Raw genomic sequence first — 7623 nt, forward strand, 5'->3', positions numbered from 1 at the left:
ACTTGACCTAGTAGTAGAAATTAGGTCGGAGTCTTGTGGAACTTAAGTCAAAGTTGAAACTATGACTAGTATACTTGGTTCTTCAAGTGACTAGTATACTTGGTTCTTCAAGTTCACTTGAATCTCCGAACCACTACATATAAATGCCAATAAACCGACAAAAAGGAATTACAAACATTATTGATAACTATAAAAGAGTTATCCGACTCAAAAATAATTTGATGCCTCCAAAATTCAATCTATCTTGATATCTAAAGTTTAGCAAAATCTGAAAAACCCTAAAAGCCCTAAAATCTCAAATTTATAAAATTTAACCTTAAAAACTCTATAAAATAATTATGAACCTAATATTATCTTATAATAGTTAAAATTATGAAAATATTTCAATAAAAATAAAAGTTAGGTCATAGATATTTAACCTTATTCCACAAGCTAAAAGCTCAAGACTTATTAACAAATTTTACTTAAAATACACATTTTATAAAATTTGGAGGAATTTTTATAAAAGAATTGAGAAGTTTATAAAATTAATGGAAGGAAAATTTAATATCCTCTCTCCTCCCTCATAAAGTCATCCATCCTCCGTAACACCCCATTTCCCTAAAGTTTGAATGATTTCTCTCTTCCCCACACTCCATCTTCTTCACTTCTCTCTCTCACTCTTCAATTTCCCCCACCACATTTTCTCTCACCCTTGCCCTAACTCACGAAATTTCTCTAGCATATAAGTCCAACAACACTCAAGATACTCAAATCTTCATCATCTAGTAGTGTTTTTTTAAGGTTTAACACAATTTTCCTTCATCTTCCTTTAAGTTTTACATGTTTTCTTGGATTTTCTCCATCTTCTACTCCTTTCTAATAAAATATCATGAACACATAAACATACACACACACTCACTGTTTTGATGATGATGGTGGTAGGATTTCACCCTAAAACAACATGCATGTTGTAGATGGTGAAGTCCCGTGACCTAAACCTAAGTATAAATCATGGAAATGCACTCTTCTACAAGTTTTGGTGGAAAATCACCACATGCACCCTAAGTTTTCTTTCCAAAACGATTTTTGACCATTTCAAACCCATGAATGGCCTTCAAAACAACATGCATGTGATGATCTTCAAGCTTAGATGCTTGATGATCAAAGTTTGTTGTTAAAAGCTTTCAAATATGTTCATGAATGATTTATTCCCAAATAAATGTCTAAAACTTCTTTTCTGGTCAAATCCAAATTTTCCCAGAATTCCACCAACAAAATGAGAAGTTCTACAAATTTTCAGAAAATAATTCATTTTGCTCGAATTATTATTATTGTTGCAAGAAAATCGGGTAATAATTCATATTAAATACTTTCTGAGGTTTATAAATCCTAGGTAAATTCATGAATAACAAGTAAATAATGACATCTCAGTAAGTTTCATCGATTTTGGTAACTGTTTGATATGGTTTTGAAATTTCTTTTTGTTTAATTAAAATAAATCATAAAACCATTTTAGGGAATGTGAAAAATACGATATAATATCTTTCGCAGATCCTACCTCATGTGGAGTACTTAGAAAAAAAAATCAGAATTTTTCATGATGCATACATATTTTCCCCGATTTTTATATTTATAATGGACTAATAATGGGAAAAATAGTTCTGCTCATCCAAAATTCATGAAAATTTACGAGAAGATCTTATACTATATTAGGATACTAAATAAAAATTTGGATCATTTTTATCTTTTGTATTCTATTTTTCTTCTATTTCTGGAAGACCTCTACTCTATTTGGAACGAAAATGTAAAATTTGATGAATTTTGGAAACTATTTGATAATATTTTTGGATTTTTAGGAGTTTAAAACACCTTTAAATGTGTTGAAATACCCTCAATTAATATTAGAAAAATCTGGAAAATAATATCCAAAATTATCTTAATCACATGAGTTATAAAATGTCACCATTTCAGAAAAATTGATACCCATTTAATATAAAACCAATATTAGAACAAAAATTTGGCGTTTCTCTATATGTAGAATTTAGTATATTAGCCTTAGATTTCGATTAGAGACTCACTAGCATATACCATTATTGTAGGATTTGGTAGTGGTACAAGTGGAACTTAGATCAAGGCATCATTTGCATCATCTCAATGCATTGTCAGTATTCACAACTCCCCTTATTTTCGGTTTTTAAATGTTTTGGGGTGAAAACGCATGTCCGAAACTATTTATGTTCATTTTATTTATTTGACTTGTATAAATTTGGTTGCTATATTTTGCACATTGTGAGTATTCACGACTCCCTCTATTTTCGGTTTTTAAATGTTTTGGGGTGGAAAAGCATGTCGTAAACTATATATGTTCGTTGTATTTATTTGACTCATATAAACTTGGTTGCTATATTTTGCACATTGTGAGTACTCACAACTCCCTTTTTTCGGTTTTTACATTTTGGGGTGGAAAAGCATGTCCAAAAATTGTTTATTTTTCGTTATATTTTAATTTGACTTGTATCAAACTTGGTTGCTACATTTTGCTATGTATGTGTATGTTATTATTAATTCATGAGGCTTTATCGCGTTTAAGTCCCTGGAGTCGGTACACACAACTCATTAACTCATTTGAGCCCATGGTTATTACGGATAGCGCTATTAGGAGGTAGAAAACTCCTTACTCACACGATTCGCTTGAGTGCATTTTACCATATTTCCCTATGCTAGTGATAGACATTGAAGAGGGCACCATCAGTCATTAGGCTTGGGTTGTGAACTCATGGTATAATCATTATGCACATACGAACCTTGTATCTCATTTTAGCAACAAACTTTATTTCCCATGAGAATATGAACGTTGCATCTCATTTGGGCAACATACTTTATCTCTCATGATGACAACAAACTTTGTTTATGTAAACTTATTTACTTATTTTTTCAATATATTTCTATTTATGGAAACTTTATTTCCCACGAGAATATGAACGTTGCATCTCATTTGGGCAACATACTTTATCTCTCATGATGACAACGAACTTTGTTTATGCAAACTTATTTACTCATATTTGCAATATATGTTCATTTATGGAAACTTTATTTCCCATGAGAATATGAACGTTGCATCTCATTTGGGCAACATACTTCATTTCTCGTGATGACAACAAACTTTGTTTATGCAAACTTATTTACTCATTTTTGGAATATATTTTCATTTATGGAAACTCTTATCAGAACTTTGAGTTCAATTCATCAAGGTAATATTATTTTTAAATTTGTGAGTACTCACCAAGTATTTTTATAGTTGACGCTCGATTTACATGCTTTTTCAGGAATCATCTAGTAAGAGGCACATAGAGACACCACACTTGTAGGAGCATTTGCATGTGTTGTCTTTCAAATACATTGTAATTTATTTTGAAAAGTTGTTCAAAGCTATTGTAAATTGTATTTGTTTTTAATACTATGGTTGGTGTTGTCTTTTAACTTTTTCTATGAGACCCTTTGTACTGATACACCCAGTGTTTCCGCTTTAGGTAGGTGTGATAGTAATGAACTCATTAGTGAATGCCATCAAATAAACATCCTTTTTCACTTCTTCCTTTAAAGAATCCTATTCATTTACCAATCTTCTCCTTCAACAATCAGGACCTTAGACTCCAAATTCTATTTCTGTATGGAAGCGACTAATCTCTTGTACTTAGTATCATAGGATTGTTCCATGGAATTAATCTTCTTAACCTTGCAATCCCGAGCAAAGTGGTTAGTTCCTCCATAGTACAAGCACTTTCCTTCATCTTTCTTTTCAACATCATTCTTTATAGGGTCAACCCTTTTTTGCGTTGATGAATTAAACTTTGTCTGAAGCATTCTAGATCCACCAAACTTCTTATCACCATGATGCTTCACGATCATATATGCACTTGAAACTAAGTTAACATAATAATCTTCTTCTGAATCAGCATTGTTAGGCTTGCCATTATCGTTGTATGGTGTAAAACCAGACTTCTTAGATAACAAGGCAAAGGATTTATCCTTGAAGTTATCTTCCCTAATTTCCTTACACAAGATCTTTGTTTCCTCAAAGTTAAATAAGTTATCATACAAACTCTGAAGATCAATGTTTTTGATCTTCTCACTATTCTTAAGAACATCCACATGATGTTCCTACTTATCATTATGAGAATTTAAAATTTTCATCACTAAAACAGTTTCATGCTTAATAATATCAAACGTTATCATATCAATAATTAAACAATTTAAATGATTAAATTTTTGAGTGAGAGATTCATTCCTTTGGGAAAAAAATGCTCATGCTTTCGATTGAGACAGTTTTCTCTAGCTAGCTCAACTTCATTGGTCCCTTCATAAGCTACATTCAGTATGCCAATCAAATCTTTGGCAGAGAAACAATTCTCAACAAGATGATATATGTTGTGTGGAAGATAGTATCCAATACTAGCACGTACACGAACATCCATATTGAGTAACTTCAAATATTCTTCAGTGTATTAATGTGGTGGAGTGATCTTCTTTACACTAGAGGGAGCACCATATTTCGTCTATATAAAAGCTTGAATATATGGAACATTATTGATAACATTGAGCATATAGTAATCCATGGTTTCAAGAACAATCACGGATTTTCTTTTACACATTGTAAAGTTCTCTTCATCGAAGAGAGGACTTTTATTTGTCGATGTAGATCTAGAAGTAGGTTTAGATGCCTAAGAAGACATCGTTTTTTGATAAATGATAGACTTGCTCCGATACCAATTGAAGGATAAAAAATAACAATATATATCATGTAATAAAGAACAAAGAATAATCAAAACCCATTTTGATTAAAGAACTCTCACAAAGAGAGAATGAACAAAGCGACTTGTTTACAAGAACCCCTAGTGTAAGTTATATAATAGGATAAACACTATTCTAGAATAAGATCCCTACATATCAAGGATTCATATACAAAAGATGTATATTATACACAAAAAGATCATATCAACAAGATAACGGATCTGAGACTTGTTTCGAAAGTAATTATCACGTTGTAGAGAGAAGCAAGGGCAACTGCTGATAATGTCGTGTAAAAACATATCAGCGTGACATAAGGTTTTACACATCATATTATAAGGTTATACCTTATGATTATCTAACATAATTATAACATCCCGATGTGAGGTACTTCTAAATTAAATCCTTTAATTCATTTAAGTTTCATTTTGGTCCCAAAGTTCAACAAATGTATGCAAAAGGGCCTTAAAGGTATTGTTGTAATTTTGGCCTTTGGAGTATGCCATGCGTACGTTGTGTATGTAGAGCATACAAGGGCGTGCCCTAGTACGTTGGGCGTACACCAGTGTACGCTAGGCGTACTTGCCAGATAAGGAAACCTTAATTTTTAAATTTTGGCTAGTATTTAAGCACTCTTATTGCCTCATTTCCTTCATGTTATAAGCATCCACCCTCTCATACGTGTGTTGTAACCCTAATATCCTATTGAGGAGCCATTTCTAAGCTTGTGTGTGTTTTGGTGCTTTTGAAGAAGAAGCAAGGAAGAGAAGACCACCGTGAAGGAGTTAAGCTTTCTCTATCTAGGATCACAACACCTTTTGGCACGATTTTGAGGTATCAAGTTCTGAACTTGGTGTAGTTTCTTGTAGATCTTGTTTTGGGTTAGTTTTAGGTTCTTTTTGTCCCAAATGTGGTGTTTCATGAACAAAGCATGTTCTTTACCCATTAAGTTGTCCTTTCTGGCCCTTGGGAGGGTGTTGAGTCATAAATATGGGTTTCAAATGGTTGGTTTTGCTCCATGCATTTTGTAGAATGTCTTAATGGATTTAGAAGTTAAGATAAGCACTTAATGGTCATGTAAAATCATAATGTTGGAAACTATATGACTCTAGAGTGTATTTTAGCCTTGGATCTGAAATATGGACTTAAGTGCTTAAGCCATAAACACTTAATGAGTGGTAAAGTTGGTGAGAATACGCCCCATACTCAAAGTACGCCCTACGTACGAGGTCAACCACCCTGATGGTGGTCAACGTGTGAGGATGGAGTATGCCCAACGTACCTTCGGAGTACGCCTGGCGTACTCGCACTGGGTGAATTTGGTTGAGTTGACTCGGTTGGGTTGAATCGGCTGGGTTAACTCAGTTGACTTAGTGGGTCTGACCAGTTGACTTTGAATTTGACCAAGTTTGACTAATTTTGACCTTTAGGGTATTTTGGGTATTTGATATTCTAATCGAGATTGATCATTTGGCTGGATTAGGAGGCGATTGGAGCTGAGACTCGAAGTTCAGACCTCATCAGTTTTTGTTCAGTTTGTGAGGTGAGTTTTCCTTACTGTATTTGCGGGTCGATGGCACCAAGGCTGGCCCGTTGATTTGATATCCTAATATTCAATGATATGCTGAGTATGGAATAGATATGCATGTTTATGCGAGTTCTTGATATGCTAGTCTAGTAAATCTTTAGGACTACTTGTGATTTTTTTTCTGTATGATTATCTGTATATGATATTATCGGTTATATTTTGTTATATTTTGTGGGGTTGAGGTTGTATTGCTCAGTACGGTAGCCAACAAACCCCGGAGCATTCCAAATATGAGGTGAGGGATAGGTAGGGCGTTCCAGACACATATTGAGGGCTCACGAGCACTGTGGGCTTGATGGTAATTCATTCCGAGGACTGATCTGGTAAGGAAGCAAGCCAGACATAAGTTGTAGGCCCTGAGGGCAAGTCATACTTATGTTATGTGCTCAAGGGTTATCCAGTCATTTAGCTATGGACCCATTACATGATGTTAATGTACATATGTTAGTTGGTTATGTGTTGATATTTTGGGGGAACTCACTAAGCGTTGAATTACATTTTTGGGTTACGTTTCAGGTACATCGGATGACCGCGGGAAGGCGAAGGCGTGACCGTACACATCCTCTTGTTATGATCTATCTTTTTTAGAAAACTATGATGTTGGAAATGTTTTGATAACTGTTTTGTAAACAGTTGATGGTTTTGGATTATATTTGAAAAGTATAAATTTATCATGATTTTTATGAGTGTTACAAGTTGGTATCAGAACCTTGGTTTCAGTGAATTAGAGGAACACTCGTGTGAATCCAGTCTCAAACTAAGGAATAAGATATATATATATATATATATATATAATTTTCAAAATTGTTTTCAAAATAATGGAAGAGGATGTGATGTGTACGATCAGTCGGAGCTAGTAAATAAACCCGAAATTACCACATTGTTAATTGATCTTGTGATATGTTAAAACAACATGTTAGTGATAGGCTAGGGATCTCTAGGAATTTCATGATAGAATTGTCTGATTATATGATGTCTGATAACCTAGGTTTTTCCTTATGTGAAATTGACATCATTACTGTAGTTGCTTAGTGTATGAATCATAGTTGTACATAACTAATATTCTATAGCATGAGAATGTTTGGTCTAGCCGTATTTCCTATTCTTGTTTGATGAAGGGCTTAGGGTATAATCAGCTTAGGGTATAATCAAGTATTCGACTGTCTATATGTTCCAATGTTATGTATGATTAGCATACACAAGTGCTGCAAGGTTGGTTGAAGTTTCATGCATGCGTGTGCGGGGTCAGTCAGCTATCTTCGTAA

Source organism: Lactuca sativa, chromosome 8, assembly GCF_002870075.4.
Source record: "Lactuca sativa cultivar Salinas chromosome 8, Lsat_Salinas_v11, whole genome shotgun sequence".
NCBI classification, from domain to species: Eukaryota; Viridiplantae; Streptophyta; class Magnoliopsida; order Asterales; family Asteraceae; genus Lactuca; species Lactuca sativa.